This window comes from Coturnix japonica, chromosome 8, assembly GCF_054131305.1.
Source record: "Coturnix japonica strain WE chromosome 8, WE-NBRP24, whole genome shotgun sequence".
Taxonomy (NCBI): Eukaryota; Metazoa; Chordata; class Aves; order Galliformes; family Phasianidae; genus Coturnix; species Coturnix japonica.
The window spans coordinates 9,034,274-9,051,820 of NC_140670.1; the positions used below are offsets into that span (position 1 = coordinate 9,034,274).

Sequence of the window (17,547 nt, forward strand, 5' to 3'; positions counted from 1 at the left end):
CTAGTCCTGCCTAAATCGGGTCTAAGCTGCATGATAAAGACCACAAGTAGTTTCTGTGTTCTTTCTAGCCAGGATCCAGACGTATTTTATTGCCATTGTGTTTCTTTGTTCTGCAGATGTGAATCACACCCTTTTTGCAGCCTCCCTTCAGCTTAGTGCTGGCATTGTGTGCTACCCCACCTGCAGAGCCCCTCCTTGGCTGCCTCACTGAGACACTGCTCCAGGCCTCTGGGTTTCATCCCCTCTATGTCATCCTTCAGAACCACACCTCTGTCTCATAGTGTTCATCTCTGCCTACTCATTTATACCAGACATCAGTCATTCAAAAATAAATGCTCGTATATCCTTCTGTCGTGTCTAAAAGCTATAAGACACCTGCTAGCAAGGGATCCATAACGAAAACTTGCACAAGTTATGCATTAGCATAAAGAAAATAAAATCCATGCTAACAGGCTGAAGCTTCAAAAGATTAAGATTTCTCAGATGTGTTTTTTTCTTTTATTTTCATGTTTGACAGTGAATTCCAGGGCAAGACCTTCCACAGGGAACTGAGTCACTACAGTTCCTGTTACATCATTGCATGCAGGTTTACAAAGTGAGACCAAGGTTCATCCTAGCTCTGAACTGAGTATCTTCAGTGTGCTGGCAGCACACGTGAGCAAACATACTGCTGAAATTCAGCACAATTCTGGGAGCAAAACCACAGCTTGGTCCATTTCCTGCAGTGTCCAGTTTCACTCGTTCAACCTCGGTGACCGCTGCTCAGTTACAGACATCTGTAATTTGATCTGATATTTGATCAGATACTTGAGCAAGCATTACAGTTCTGCAGATAGTGTGTAAAGTACCAAGGAACAGCAGCACTGTCAGGCACTGAGGCAATCCTCTTTTCATTTCACAATCCTAAATAAATGCTTTTTATCCCAATGATGAAGTACTAACCAATCTCAGTTCCACAAACCTCCAAACTAACCTTAACTGCATGAAAAAAATAAATCTCATAACACACCTTAGTCCATAATGAGAAACTGCCTAAGAAATGTGAAATGTATCACAGCTCAACAGAGAACAAAAAAAGCACAGAAAATGTAACATGAGGGATATTCTGCTCTCCTGGCAATTGCTTGCAAAGAACTTTCTAAGGCAAAATAATAGACCCATCGATAATATCAAGAGAATAATAGATCCAATAGATAGCTCCAAAAACTCATATTGCTTAAGCCCACGTGTAAAGATAGAAGAACAAAACACTTGCAATGAGTATACATGAAAAGCTGCTTAATTAATCATGTAACCTTAATTACTGTATTAGCTATCTCTAGCTTTTTGACTCTGCAAAGCTCAAACTGGCACTCCCAGTAATAACAGCAAGGAAAGTATTTTCAAGTAAATGGCATTTTAAAGATGGTGATGCTAAATGAAAAGGACATTTGTTCCTACACATTGGTGCTACAGGCTGTAACTGTAAGTGCTGTGCCTGCAACTTCAAAAACAGTTCTCCTGCAACTCAGGGGGCATCCTAAAGAGAATAAAAAAGCATTAACACTGAACCACAGGTAACTTGCTCACCATACGTGCAAGCTTCTAGGAAAGCAAAATAGCCTTTCTTTTTGTCCAAGGCAGCTTCTAAACGCTAGATATAACACATACAACAGATTACCTACTGCACTGACTGACGTATACGGAAGTTACTTAAACCCTTTAAAGAACAGGCCAAGTAAAATGTGAAGCCAGAAGTATGAACGTGCAGACTGGTACTTCTCATCTCTCCCCTTCCTCACTTAACTCCCCACTAAGATCTTACTGGCTTAAGGTTTAGTTTCATGCATCCCTTGGCTCAAGCTTTGCTTTACATGAAGACCAGCCTCCCCTTAGTACTGAGCACTCATTCTGCATCTGCAGAATTTATTTTTCCTCCAGAAGCTTCCCTGCAAATCAGCATCACGTTTAAAAGTTGGATTTCAATGAGAATCTTTCAGAAAGGTATCAGCAGCAGCAAGTTCTTGTCTGCCTCAGTATTAACACACCTCAGAGCTGCTTCAGTTTTCTAAATGATTAAAGAACTTCCCCTCCAGGAAAACCAACACACTGTAAGAAGATACCTTTGACTCAAGGAGTCGCCAGCTATAGAGTTCTTAGTGGTGTGAGATAACACAAGTATTTACTGATAGTAACAAAGACATGAATCTGTTTTCAAAAACACATCAGAGAACCGCCCCTGAGGTATCTCCCGTGCTCTACAAACACCTTCTGCTTCACTCCATAAACCACTTAAAAACTGAACGTTACTTCTAAAATTAGCCTTCACCTCCTTCAAACTGCACATATAACACACCTCGTGTTCCAGCTGACCTGCAATGGATGAGAAAGGAATGATTCCGATTCACAAAATTTCATCTCAGCATCCAAGACAAATAAGGGCAGTCAGTTATCTTTCTTCTACTATCAAACATATTAATGCAGTATTAAATTAAAACATGATAACAATTTTTAAGTAACATTATTGTTTTTCTCGTGGCTTTGGATAGCCTTGTCTCACTGTGGCACCGATACCTCACATATCAGAGCATGGAGAATTGTCAATGTCTGCAATCACTCACAATCAACTACAGGCACCAGTATTTTTATTCAGTGATGTATGAAAACTAATGGCTTTTTTAAAAAAAAAAAAAAAAAAAAAAAAAAAAGACAGAAGAAAAGAAAGTCTTCCTCCCCTGCATTTCACTTCCCACAGAGCCAGTAAGCACGAGCTGCCCCACTCCCAGTCACTGCAATGGGAAGAAAGGGGGGAGGAGGGAATGCCTGCTAAAACCCATTCCTAAATCCCCCTAAGGGTGGGAAGGAGGAGGTCAGGATGAACAGACAACAGACACCAACAGTAACCCTTTCAGGGAACTACCACAGCTGCTGCCTCCTGATCAGTGGAGATGGGGGCTGAACAAACAAGACTCACAAGTAATGCTGCGTGGTGTAAAGACAAGGAAGGGGAATTTCTCTCATTATGCTCTGAAGAAGCGATAAGAACACCACACATATCCAAAAATCCTTAATATGGTTTGGTACACAGATTATTAGATAACAAAATGAGCTGCCAAAGAACTCTGGCACAAATTCATGGGAATCATTACAAAACATACCCGACGAGTTCTGTAACGCTGGAAAAATTAGGTGTTCCTGAGCACTGCGAGCAAAGGGCAGAGATTTCCAGGTTTCCTAACTTGTGTGGCTTCTCTCACCAGCACGTCCCTGATTCACTGCCTTGTACGGTGGGGTACACTGTGCCCATGGAAATCTGCAATGGCCAAGCTGGTTAAGCCCCCACCCCAAAAAGCACACAAGTACATAAATTACCCAGTGCCAAGATAAGAGAAATCCTTCTGCAATTGATTCTACAACTTAAACATACAAACAGACAAACCGCTCCTTATATTTTTTTTCACATTAAACCCCTAATCCTTTAAATAATTTCTCTTCCCACATGTAACATACTGAAAAACAATTCTAAAGCTCTGAGGAAAGCCAGCACCTGCAGGAAAGGGTTTAATCTGGCAACTGCTGGTGTTGTTGAGTTATTCATCACATAAATCTCCTATGAGGTCCCACCTCTTTCCTGTACTTCTAACTGCTGGAGTTTGAGAAAACAGACCTCGTTTCATGCCGAACTCCCACCACCGAGCAGCTGAATCTCCTACACTGCTTAGAATGCAGTTCGTGAGAGCAGACTTCGCATGGAGTCATGCAACATCCTGTTCTGAGCCAAGGGCTCCAGATGGGATATGTTTCACTGCTGCCTCTCCCTCCCCAGCCCATTTGGGCTCGTCCTTTTTTTCTTTGAAAGCATTTATCCCCAGCTGATGCTCTAACTGAATGCTAAAACTGACCTTTAAGCCAAATACATGCAAGTCAAAACTTACTTAAAATCTAAATTAAAAGTAATAATAATAGTAATGATAAAAAGAATTAAAATACACTTCAGTTCTCAAAATATTTTTCTCAGCTAACCGATTATCAAAGCTACATATCAAGAAAATAAGTTCTTAGTTGCAGCTCAGGGAAATCAGCCTCGCTTCACAACGTTTGCTGACCATTTAGAAGCCTGGCGTTGTCACGCATGTTACCAATCTAGTGGAAGTTCTCATCGACTCAACAAGGAACAAGCTGTCTCGCCTGCCCATCACTCTGAATGCTGGCAGCTTCTCAAACATCTGCTAAAGGTCAGATTTCCACTGCATGGAACCAATCAATGAGGCTACACAGCGCTCCCAGTGCCATTGGAAGAGCCAAACAAAGACCACTGTTTCACATCAGCAAAGAAACTCAGCCTGAAATCTCCGAAATGTGCTGCTTGCAAAGCCTGCTCTTCTGTTGTCACACAGCACTCACCTACATGGCAATGTCTGCATAATTTGTCTAGTTGTGCTTTTTAACAGCAGACAAGTGACTTCGTGCTTACCCAGCTTTTCCTGCATTGGTAAGTAATGCCCAGAAGAAATGTTACTGAAGAAACGAAGAACTACACACTCAAACTAAGGGGGCTGTAATGTATTTAAATGTTAATCATCATGTAAACAGTTTCGGAAAGCTGAATGCTCCCACACTCTGTGCCTTTGTTTCAGCCCCATCACTTCAAAAATGCAAAACCCTCCACGGTGCAATTCCAAAGCAAGATCCCAGGGTTAAAAAGCAGCCCGAGATCATCACACTCTGCCCTAAAATCCTTGCTAAGCAACCTCAGAAATATAATCCCAGCATCCTAACAGATTAGGGAATTGTTGGCTCCTGCTAAAAACAGCATGCTCTGTATTTCAGCAGCTTATCGCATGCCATAAGAACAGCGCTTTAGTGAGAGCATATGCATAAGAAATAAATGATCGATTCCAGCACTGCTGAAAAGCTGAGCTTGTTCTATTTTTACAGATAAAGTATTATTTTACGCGGATAATCTGGCACCGATTTACAAGGAAAGCCTTCCACACACTGGATAGGAGGGCCAACTACATAACACCGATGGAATTCAACATTTGTTTGTTGTTTTTTAATTCTTGTGCATGCTGCTAAGTGATCTTCGTGATCATTTCAGGCTGGGAAAAAAGGAAAAGAAATTCCGTTTGTAATTTCAGAGCACACACTGAAGCAGAGGGCAGGATGGAGGCACACGTAACCCCCCACAGCTCCAGCGCTGAAACCAAACGCTGTGGTGAAGGGTCAGCAGAAACCACAGCTGGGAAGGATACCAAACAGAGTTAACATCTCCAGTGCACACACAACTATATCTTTATGAGAGGCTTTAAGCCGTGCATGCCTGTTTTCAGATGATTCTGGATGAAATCACAGTAACCCCACACAGCTGTGAGTTGGGACACCCAGTCTCTGTGCCGCCTGGTAACTGCAGTCAGCACACAGTGCACCTGGCCCAGAGTCACTGAGTGCACAGCTTGGGCCGCAGCCAGCAAACAAGGAAGAGATGTTAGAAGTGAGCTGGAGGACCTGCAAAGACCAGTTTTATGAGTCCAGGCCGAGTGCCAAAGCACTGCTTTGAACTCCGTGTGACGTGTCTACGACAGCTCCCACCCACCCCAAGAGCAGCAGTGCTGCTCTGCAGTGCACACCCAGTGCTCCGCATGCTTGGCTGGGGTCACCTGCTCTGTACAGAGACTGCCAGAAGAGAATGACACACAGACTGAGTCACATCACTCCCTTAGAATCAAAGGAAGCACTTTACATGGGGAAGATGAGCTCAAGACTTACCAAAAAACCCCCTAAGTTTAAAATATGTCATTAGTAATTACGCATATCATGGTGAAGCAGGTAATCGCAGGCTTTCACAAACAGAACACCTAACTCCATCCTCCTTCAATTTCTCAAAAAGCAACCAACCAAACAACAAACTCTGCTTTTACCCTTTGGTTTTGCTGCCCCAGGTGTTGGGATGATGACTACATGCTTCCCCCCTCCTCAGTTACTGATCAAGTTTCTCTACCTTGATAGTTCTTTTTATTTAGTTGCAGTGCACTGAAGCTACAAAGCACAGCAGGTGGGAGCACCCAGCAGGGCTGACAGCATCACCATCCCCGACATCTCAGTGCTTCATTTTGCAACCTGTATCTTTAATTAAGTTTTGAACTGGAATAACAAGGAATACCAGACAATATGAAATGGCATAAACGATGCCATTAACTAGAGCTGCCGAGATGCTTTTATCTCGATGATGCCTGCAGATTTTTTTGCCCTTCGGTTTTATATTTTTTTTCCAACATTTTCAAAACCATACTAGACAGCCAGCTAAACCAATTGGTTTTGTTCCTTCAGTCTTGTTGTTGTATATCCCTGCACACAGCGCTTGTGATACTTCCCCTGCTCTTGCAAGGATGTGAATAGTCAGGGGTAAGAAGGTTTAATCAAAGCATCAAAAATGAAATCAATTTAGAAAGCATAATTATACATAATCCACGAACACACAGTAGCTCAATTTTGAGTTAACTGTAAGCAAAGAAGGCAGTCTGTGAAGTTAATCAAGCATACCACACAACATAACAATTACACCATTATCTTTGTCCCAGGATTACAAAATGCCTAAGTGGAATGAAGAAAAGCCACCCAAAGTCCCCGTCCTGCCATAGACCAAGCAGAAAGTCAGCAGTGTGCACCCATCAGCAGGGCAAACCAGAGAGCAGCACGTGCCCCATGTGCTGCTAACACAGCAGTACGGCCTCAGCTGCCACCACACACGTGGTGCCTCTTACTTGAGAGGAGGCAACAGTGGCACTGATATAACACCTGCTCATTACACATCACCCAAATCAATTACCACTTTGTACGGCTCATGCAGCACAAAGGATGTTCCGTTCATGCTGCAAGCACCCGAGTGTACTAAACCCAAGACACGGGCAGAAAAAAGTTTCATCTTGCCCAAGCTTGCAAACGCCAGATCTCATCACTGCTCTGGCATCATTACCTGACCCGTAATTCACACATTAGCACTCGGAGCGAGCCCGTTCCAATTAGCAGACCCCGTGGGGCCAATTAATGAAATCTCACACAGGTGACAGTTACCAACATCTCATAGGTTAAACGCAGCTGACACACCCCAGCAGTGGCTACAGTAGGACTGGAGAACATGAATATCTTTAAGACATTTCTCTAATGAATATAATTGTTACACTCATTATACCCAATTATACTCACAAGCTATTAGTAATCAACCCCAGGAACCAGACCTACCCCGTGCAGCCCAGCAGCTGAAGGGACTTGTCAGTATCAGGCTCTTGCAATCTAATGAAGCCAACTTGCAGATGGCAACAGCTACTAACGTACAACCATAGAGGTTCTCCCACTGTAGCACCACACCACGAAACGACAAGGAGAACAGTCGAGCAGCCCCACAATGCTCTGCTTTTTTTAAACAGGTAAAAGTTCTCGACTTGTTGCTGTTCACCTCTATCTGCTCAGGATCTGCCCACCTCTACTGCTGTGACATTCATTCATTCCGGAAATGCAAACATTCGGGATCACTTGATAGACAGGAGTACCGCAATTACCAGATCTGACAAGAACGCTCACTTCATTCTTACCTCCCAGAATTAGCATCCTTCCATATTTCATTAAATACCCAGGCGGTATTCAATTATCTCCCACAGTAGCATTGCGTAAACAACCTACCAACTGCTATCATCAGCTTCTCATTTAATTCATCTACCAGCCGGCCTGCCAGCCCAATTTCACAGAAGAAATGAGCTGAGACAAAGCACCATCACACGGTCAGCTAAATCTGAGCGTGGAGGGAAAACAACAGCAAGGAAACAGACCCCAAAAGCAGCACTTCAATGCTTTTTTCAGAGCTCTACTCTGGTGTTTCAAAGTCTGTCTCCGCAGATTGTTGGCATCCATAGCTTACTGCTACTGAAGCCATAAATACAAATGATGAGGTGTACCAGTGACAAGGAATGCTACCTTAACAGGTCTGTCCGCTCGTGTTTGTGCATAGCTCAAGCCCAGCAAGCAACACGAACACATCCCAAGCCATTAAGTCTCTCAGAAATCCAGTGACAGACTGGAAATTTTCCTTCACCTGAAACAGAAATCAAAGGTTTAAAAACAGAACGTGCTCATTTAACAACGGTTTAGTCTCTGATTTCAGTTCATGGTGCTATCATTTGAAAGGCAATTTGATTCCCACCTAACAGCTGAGACTTCACAAAGGATGAACAGCTTTCCCCGAATCTCCAAACTGGACTTGTTGTCACATATTCTGATCTCTCCTATGCCATTTCAACAGTAAAACTTGGTTTTCTGTGATGTCCCTGTGCCTGCACGGAGACAACTTGTAGCAGCCCAATTCAGAACTCTCTTACATGGGAATAGGTAGTAAAAAAGTCTCAGTGACCTACTCCACATCACACACACAGACTGCTTTAAACATTCTGTCTTGCTTCATTGCTTCTACTGATTAACAGCAGCTTATACAGGACAAACCTTCCATACCATTCACTGCTTTATTATGACTGTCCTTTTTCCAGAATTAACTTCTGTCCCAGAATAAGAAGCGTGTTTTTTCATGTTCCAACATACACTCTCATCACATCATTACTCTACAATCCTTCTCAGAGCCGCGTGTTTTTATTCCAGTACCTGGAGTTCCCTGCCTCCAAGCCCCCCAACCTCTCAGAACATCCTGAAGCCTCAGCTCATTCCCTCCTGTGCCACATAAACGCAGTGAGACAAATTCCTGGACAGCTTTGCCAGCAAAGGACACAGGAAGACGTGCCCAAATCGTACAGACCTCCAAACCTGCCAGTAAGAGAAATCAACAGAGCTGGAAGAGAAAGGGCAGGGAAAATAAGCCTCAGCAGTAAGGCTCACTTCTCACAATCTACTCACTGTCACATGATAACCTAAAAAGAAAAGAGGAAAACACGTGTGCAAATTAAGTAAGATTCTTTACATACAGATCTATTTTTTCTTTCCAATAAAGTCTAGAAACTTCCCCTGGTTTCTACATTAATCATGGAGAGGTGGAAGGGTTGTTGCAGTTATAAAGTTTAAATTGACTTCAAGCAGTGACAGATTAAGTACTTTTAGAGAACTAGTCTCTATTACACCACACAATTTTTGTTTCAAACCTTTATATTACAAATTGAAATAGTTGTAAAAATGAAGAAAAAGGAGGAGGCAAAAAGCTCAGTATTACAGGTCTAAATCTCTTTTACTCTAAAACCATTTTCCAGGACCGTGCATCTGCTACCTAGTAACTGCCTCCCACTACACTAACATTTACTGAACAGGAAAGAACAGTTTCTACGCTCTTGACAAACTCTTGGCTGGGCACTCAAATACACGTAGAGAGCAGACCTTTAAAATTAAGTTCCTGACAGTTGGGAAGATGGGAAACTTGGGACAGGACAATCCCTCCTCTTCTTACGGCGGGTGTAGATGTGGTTTGTGTAACTATCCATTTTGGGGCAAGCAGCAACATATGAGAATAAAGCAGAAAAACAGCACCAGAAGCTGCTGGTTGGATGAGTGTACTTGGCAGAAAAGGCACCAGCTCATCTCAGATACTCTTCAAGACGTACTCAAACCACTGTAAAACACCAAAACTGTTTTATACACAAAGATATACACATAAGTACTACTCAGAGCATCTTTACCCATCTCTCACAGCCTCAAGTAACCACTAAAAGTCGAGAATGACCTTCCAAACAGGTGAAGGGCCGTCAGCCAACACCAAAGCACATGTGCCACATTTCAGTGCCAGGACAGCACACTGAGCTGACAGCAGCTGAGGGTCAGCTGGAATCCACAGCTTCTGTGGACTGCACCAGCACTGACCCATCGGGCAGAGGGCCCTGGAGTTATGGAAGCCATCAGGCAAGTTGTCCTGACACACTGCCCCCTTCTCCCCCCTCAAAAAAGTAAAATACAAAGAAGAGGATGAGGAACACAATGATTTAAACACTTAATTCACACACAAGCAACCTCCCCATGTCACTTACCCCTTCAAACACAGCAGCCTGGAAAGGCTTGCAATAGATTAGGAATAGGACACAGTCTGAGAAATCCAGAAACTCCTGAGGAGGAAGAGCTGCAATTCTTATAACAGTCTAGAAAGTTTCCTTCTGAAAGGGCTATGGAGTCCTTATCTAGGAACGCTGTACCTGCCCAGCAGTACTAGACCCTAAGCACTGCAGAGCTGCTGATTTATCTGCAGAGAGATAATGTCATACATCCAGCAAGCCATGACTCGCAGGGTAATTTACCCCTTCTGTGAAGCTGCCAAATGGCAGCAGCCAGGCTTCAGATTGCTTCCAACTGCTGAACGGGTCAGACAGAAACTACCGATCAACTTTCTTCCAGAGGACAAAAATAATCATAAGGCCGCTGCTTTCTGGATAAGAAATGCAACTTATTATATAAAGCTCAACATTTTCAAACTAGACACTTCACTGCTTTATTCTGCCCACTGCCTTATTTAAGAGCTGAAAGCAGAAGTCTATAAAACCAAGCTTCCTGATGGGTTGATTTTCCTGCAGCCAGATAACAACACAGGCATGCAACTGCAGTCAACAGGAAGAAAACATATACCCTATGTGACTGGGAAAATACCTATGAATTCTCCTTCTAGGTGGAAAGAATTATATGTTTTTTGGATAGACCAAAGCAAGACAGAGCAAGCAATCTACAAACATGTGCAAGTGTTGCGAGTGAAAGTGAAGAATCATTTGAAATCAGTGAAATGTTAGATCTATCATCACAGAACGGTCTGGGTTGGAAGCAACCTGAAAGATCACCCAGTTCCAATCACAGCAAGGGCAGGGCTGCCACCCACCAGATCAGGGCCCCAGCCAACCTGGCTTCGAACACAACCAGGAATGGGGCATCCATGGCCTTTCTGTGCCTCAGCGCTGTAATACACCCCATTATACTAGAAAGATGTTTTTCTGTAAAACCAGATATCCAAACACAACCGAAAAGAACTGGATAATGTACACCTCAGCAATAAAAGGACTCTGACACAGCAAAACCACTTTCTTTTGAAAAGGCCTATTAAAATTAAGAAGCTGGGAAAATAATAATCTGGAAGCGGATAGCAATTAAGAAAGCAATTATAATGTAAGGTTGGTTTGGGTTTTTAGTTCCCTGCCAGTATAAATTTGTGAGTGCTACACTAAATTGTAAACAGAACAGCCTACCGCATCTACCAAATAACCCCCAGGGATCTGACCGTATTTCCTTGTCAATGTGAGCTTCAGCCTCTTAAATAACATGACCTAAAAGAAGCAAAATAATTCCATTGGAGTAAAGAACTGCAGTTGCAAAGGGCTACTTCCAGAGCACTCCTATTTAATTCACACGCTAGGATTGCATTTAAAAATAAAACAAAAAACAAAAGTGAAACCACATCAAAGCGCAACAACAAAGATTGCAGAGTTTCAGTAAATCTGCTTCACTTCTGCCAAAAGCATTTACACATTACAGCATAACGACCGCAGTTCTAAGGCAGCAATTCCTGCTCCGTTTAGCTCAGAGCTGCACACACACTGCACGTGAGCAGAGCTCTGCACAGCAGCTGGGCTCAGGGTCACGCTCCTTGTGCCCTGGTTCCAGCCCCAGCACAAGGGTCAAGGCAACCCATGTGGCTGCAGTGCAAACGAGCCTGAGCTGCGTGAGCGCAGGGCAGACTGCAGGTTGGCAAGTACTGAACACTTCTAAGCACAATAATTATATTAAGTAACAGCTTTTTGCTCAAGTATCCGTGCATGTGACTCTCACTTAACAGCCTGCCTGGTGGTGCAGGGGATAGAAGATAGAAATTCAGCCGATGGATCGGAGTTAGCTCTTGCTGCATCTGTTCTCAAGGCTTCCATCAGCACATTGCTGGCCTTCTGCACACACACACACCACGTAGCCTCTCTCCAAGCCCCCGCTGCAAGGACCACCCTGCAACATGCATGGAGGACATTCTGAGATGTTAGTGAACGAGTTCCAACACAGTCGAGCGTTTGTTGATATCATTTGTTGTTATGCCTCAATTTGTAATCCAATTTAGTACTCCGAGACAAAAATTGCTCTTCCCACAGTCAAAGGAAACACAATAATCTGGGTATTACGCAAGTCCTGTTGTATACAAACACAGCATTTCACATAACCAGAATGCATGGTTTTGTTTCTGGCTGCAGTAAGAGGCGGGCATTACAGATAGATCAAAATGATTCTCTGGCAGTTTGAGAAATAAGTCTTAAGTTTAATTGTTGCTCTGTCAGAAGAAAAGCCATGGAAGGCAGGGAACAGTTCAACGTGACATTTCACCCAGAGGTAGCTATGGTTTGCTCTTCTTGCAGCAGCTCTACTGATTACAGAAGAGCACCATCAGTAAGCTGATCCTATATAGAAATTAAGCCGCTGGTCAGCAATGTTTCAGTGCACCAGCCTGCAGAATGAATGCATCGTACAGCTGCACCTTCAGTAAATGCAGCCTGATAGAGACGGAGGTGTAACAGAAAGGAAGAAGCACCAGGTTTCAGAGCGACCCCGTACCATGCTAGGTGCTGTATGGAGCTATTGCTGCACAACAAATGGAAGGGGAACCTCCCAGTCCCACACAGCAGTCACTACAAGCCCCCCCTTGTTGGCCAGGAACAAACAAAGCAGATGTCAGTGCGCGTCCATGAATTTAGTGCCACTAACATCTGAACGGAGGTAAACTCTGAATTCCCCTGACTGGAGGATCCACATAAATAAATCCTGCTGTACAAGATCAGATAAACAGAACTGGCGAGGCCATTCCAGAACTGGTGAGATTACCTGGCCCTTTCCCAGTCCTGCAGGAGAAGCAATACATCAGCTCAGCCATTACCCACAAGCAGCACGGAGCCTGTCCTCCTGCCAGGATACCGACCTCTGCAGCAGGAACAGATCTCCCTGAGGCATTACTCATTTGAGGGGCACTCTGGTCAGAACAGACTGTTTTAGAGACTATTTAATGAACCAGAGGTTTTGCTGCACAGAAGGTCTGCTAATTTGTTGATCTCTGCAGGGCTGTGTAATGTTTCCCATTTACAGCCCATCGGCCCGTGCCTGGGCTGCCTCACACCAGCTACTTGCCTCCCCACTCACATACCACCAACCTGCCCAGCTGCTCTTCACCACCTCTACTTCCACACTGAATCAGAAGGAGAGGTTTGCACGTTTGCGACTGTTTCAAAGAGCTGCTGTGAAATCTATTAATCATTGATCAAATGACTGGCTGGCAGCTAAAGAACAAATACCGTTCCAAGACGAACTTTTTCATCAGTGGTTCAATGCTGAAAACAGGCCTTGCAGGTGGGTTTTTATAGGTTTGGTTGGGTTTTTTTTAATTAAATAAAGTAGCTGACTGACCACTGTAACCCTTGTAAGCACCATCAAGCAGGTATACATTTTTAATGCACAGAATGACACCCATTTATTGCTGCTGTGTGTGGCTTGTAAGCTCGGTAACAAATCATTTTGCATTGGCAATGTGCCTTGATGGATATCTTCCACACTCTGGAATCCAAAATCCACTGCAGAAGATGACACAGACCGCAGCAGCCAGATTTGACCTTTTAACACTGACCTGCTGGTCTCTAGGGAGAACAAATCACAAATGATTCTGTTTTCTGACAAGATGATTCAGGCATCTCTGTGTCAATGGATAACTATACCTGCAGACTTTGCTACCAGATAACACACACGTTTTTGTCTACCTGCTTATCCTTGGAGCTGCAATGAGAAAACCAGACAAAAGTTTTACCTACTTTTGCACTCAGCAAGTTTGTTCAAAGCTGAGTTACCATGTTATCACTTAACTTCCCCTTAAGAATACCAAAATATTGCTAATCAGGACTCTGTGTTTGTAGTAACACCAATATCTTCTACATCAAGAGACTGAGGTGATCCCCAACAATTAACCATTACCCAGGACTGACTGGTAGTTTGCTATCAGGCTTCCTCTGGGTTTGTTTCTCATTGAATTTTGACAGCACAGCTTAACAATCAACCACCCTACTTAGAAAAATAAGGAAAAAGTGGGGAAAAAAACCCCTCACGTATCCATCTACCTGTAAGATTAAATTTCTTTCATGCACCGTTTCTACTCCTAATTGCCACGACTGCTAGAAAGAGTTTCAAAAATACTGTAAAGATACTCAATATCATTGGAAGTCATCCACTTTATGTGGTTGGCATGGTGTGATATTGTGGAAACAGAAAATAATGCAGCTCACAGACCTTTGGCAAGCTTTAAACTACCCTCCTTCATGGTGAAAGCAGGCTATTCTAGGCAGCTGTCTGAGAAGTACTAAGAGGAACAGTTGGTATCAGCCCAAATGCATGGGAGAAGTGCATCCTTTCTTGAAAGTCCTATATTTAAAAGTTAGTTAGCACAGGGATCACCACCACACTGAGATTCCACTGAAGAAAGGATTAAGAAAAACTTTAATGAAAATGGATCAGCTGCTTCACCTCACTCATATCATTTGTCTCATTGAAATCACAGCCAACAGAAGGAATAAAGTCTTGGTTTACCAGCCAACTTCAAGGAAATCATAAAAAACAACTTTGGTAGCCAGAGATCTGGTTTAAGACACACAAGAATGGCAGGGAATTACACATCCTCCTCTCCTGAGACAGCCAGGAATGAGAAAGACCTCAAGCAAAAGATGTTCTGAGTAGGGTCGCTCAGCTCCATAAACCTTGAGCATCACATTGAGGTACAGCACTGCGCCTTTGGAAGTTAGCAACTTCATCCTCAGTTTTCCTTTTACTAATGACTTCAGTGCAAATACAGAAGGCTTCTTTCTCATCTTAGCCCTTTTACACCCAAAAATGCACTAACATTCATTTTCCCAGACTTTCCACTGCCCAGCAAACACAACCAGCCTCACTCACACTGCCACGCCAGAGGGCCAACTAAAGCACTACTACAGGTAAAGGAAAAGCCAAAAAACGGCATCAGACAAGAATTTTTGCCACACCTCTAAATAATGAGAGCTCTGGTACTGATTACAGCTGCTCAAAGTAAAGAGCAGCTGCTTGTCTTGCTGCTGAACAAAGTTGTTTTAGATTAGGGCATGTCACAAGTTAACGCATTACAAGTAGGAAGCAAACACTCTTGCTGGCAATCGTAAATACAGGGGGATTGTAATATTGGTGTCTGAAACATCAAAGCACATGCCAGCACTCATGAGAGGATCGGGTTTTCATCACCTTAGCCAACGCAAGGCACAGCTTGCAATTAATAGGTCTTTTCTTCTTTTGTTCTCAGCACAAAATTCATAACGTTGAAGATGACTTCTGTCTCCTCAAAGCAATCACCGATTATGAATGGCACCTATTAAAGCCATGAAACAACTGTTCTCAGAAGCCTTCCACACACCATCACAGGCTTCTGAAAGCCACCCTGCTGGAAGGGCTTGTTATGGGACAAACAGACTTTCTGCGACTGCATCTCACTTCTTCCATTTTCACTCCCTGCAGCCCTACCTAAGACTTCTCTGCCTTCTACACAGATTCTTCTCCAAACTTAGAAATCTACATCTAGGCTTCGAGTGTCCTAAAACAGAGTCCAGCTCCATAAGAGGAACAGCCTGTAAAGCTGGCTGTGCCCTATGTATTTTAAGTGTCTCACAAACATTCTGTACCACTGACAGCAGTCAGTGTTTCTTCCACAGAGCACCTTATTCAAAATGGAGAAGCACTATAGTTCCGCATGCATCTTGTTGCCTTCTTGGGAATCACCCATGACACACAGACCTCAGTTCTAACGTAAGGGAGTGTGCTACCACTGAGCAGAGTGATATCTACATAAAGCCACACAAAGAAACAACGTGCAGAGCAAAGCAGCTACCAGGAACAAACCTCCTGGCACAAGGGACACCAAGTTCATTGCAACACTCTGCCCAAGCACAGTAACACTCTGACAGGTCTAAATGCCCTTCATGCCCTTGTGAGCAGCACCGAAGCATGGAGGGAGAGCCCGTATTCAATCCTTTATGGACAACCCAAGACTTGCCAAACCCCCTATGCAGAGCCCGTCTGCCAAGAGTGACTCTTGACTTACAGACTCACTGCGTGGTTCATTCAGTAACAGCAAGGACAGACACGTCACTTTTCAAAAGTCTCATTTTTTCACTGCTTCAAGGTTTAGGAATTGAGGAATTTTGGAAGAAAAAGAAACTGCTTCATGTATGAAAACTCTTTCCACTTGAATTAATTTCTCAAAATGCAAATACAAAACTACACCAACAGTCTTAGCACTAATATGAATGTTAAATAGAGGAAAACACTTATGGCCAACCGTTCCAAACACAGGCTTCAAAGTCCTTCTCTTCGCATGTTGATTTTACTGTATTTATTAGGAAAATTTTCCATCTGAAATTAAACTTGTAGGACTGCTACTGCAGCTGCAAACATAATGCTGGTTTTCTTCCATTTCTGCCTGCAGTACAAACTACAAATGGTCCCTTCCAAAGCCTTACTGATGGCTCAACTATAGTTTATGTTGTCTTTCACTCGGCATGACAATATCCCCCATTCTCTGCGTGAAGAGCTCCAGCCCTTCCTGCCCTCAGGCCCTGAGAAAGACCACCTGCCCGTATGTACAGAGCAGGACAGAGCCGGAGGGACTCGAAACTGCAGAGATAACAGCAGGCAGGAGGTAAGGAATGCACTGGCCAAGCAGTTTTGGTGACATCATCCCATCAGCAAAAGAGAAAAACCTACAGTGAGATGGTGTTTGTCACTGCCCCCGTTTGGGGCTGAGCTGCTTTATTGTTTCTGGAGTGTAAGAGTAAAGCTGTTGTTTTTTTAGGGTGTATGCTTAAACTGTGCATAAGCCAAGGGCAAATCAAGTCGGCAGTGCTCTTTTTGTAACAAAAAAAAAAAAAAACCAATCAAGAAATAAAAGGTAGTTTCCAACATTGCAATATCCACATTTGTGGCTTCCAAGTTTGAGATGCCCTGGAAATTCAGATCTCCTCCCATCAGCAGCTTTTCCAAAGACTTCTGAGTTGCACAAATGATTTTTCTGCTTTCCTTCCTTCTCCTCCCCCTCTGTCTCTTGAGAACCGCCTGAAGGCAAATCTAATTGGAACCTTGCACTGGCTGCAGACATACTATGAATGAGACCATAACCCGACTGCACATCAGGCCAAGGCCTGCGCAGGAGGAGCAGCAGGCTGCTGCTGAGTGTACCCATGCAGCAGGAGCAGCAGGAGCAGCAAGCTGATGCTGAGCTAATCCAGGGGTGCTCTGACCCCAGGAGCCACACACAGCACTCTCAGCAAAGCCTGCTGTGCTGCACAGCAGGGACCCCCCATGTACCTACCTCCTGTGCTGGGTGCTGGGCTGCAGACGTGGATCTGCTTACAGCCAGGGAAGGGTATCATTAACTATTAATAACAAAAAGGCTGCAATGCAGACGGCTCGAAATCTGGTACAGCTTACTAAATCACAACTGCACGAGACCATTGTAATACCGCACACTGACAGCGGCTCCACAGTTCAGCATCCTTACCTTGAAACCTTGCT

General features: G+C 43.7%; 1 protein-coding gene across 7 annotated transcripts in view; it reads right to left on the reverse strand.

Annotated features, from left to right (window-relative positions):
- Positions 1–17,547, reverse strand: part of JMJD1C (jumonji domain containing 1C) — a 163,088-nt gene that overhangs the window by 106,635 nt on the left and 38,906 nt on the right. The window contains exon 1 of one of the 7 annotated variants that reach the window (XM_085554006.1): positions 3,647–3,748. The exons of the other annotated variants lie outside the window; for them this stretch is intronic. The gene's annotated coding sequence lies outside the window, so the exon portion shown is untranslated. Of the gene's footprint in view, positions 1–3,646; positions 3,749–17,547 lie in introns of those variants that run through there. 7 annotated transcript variants of the gene reach the window in all.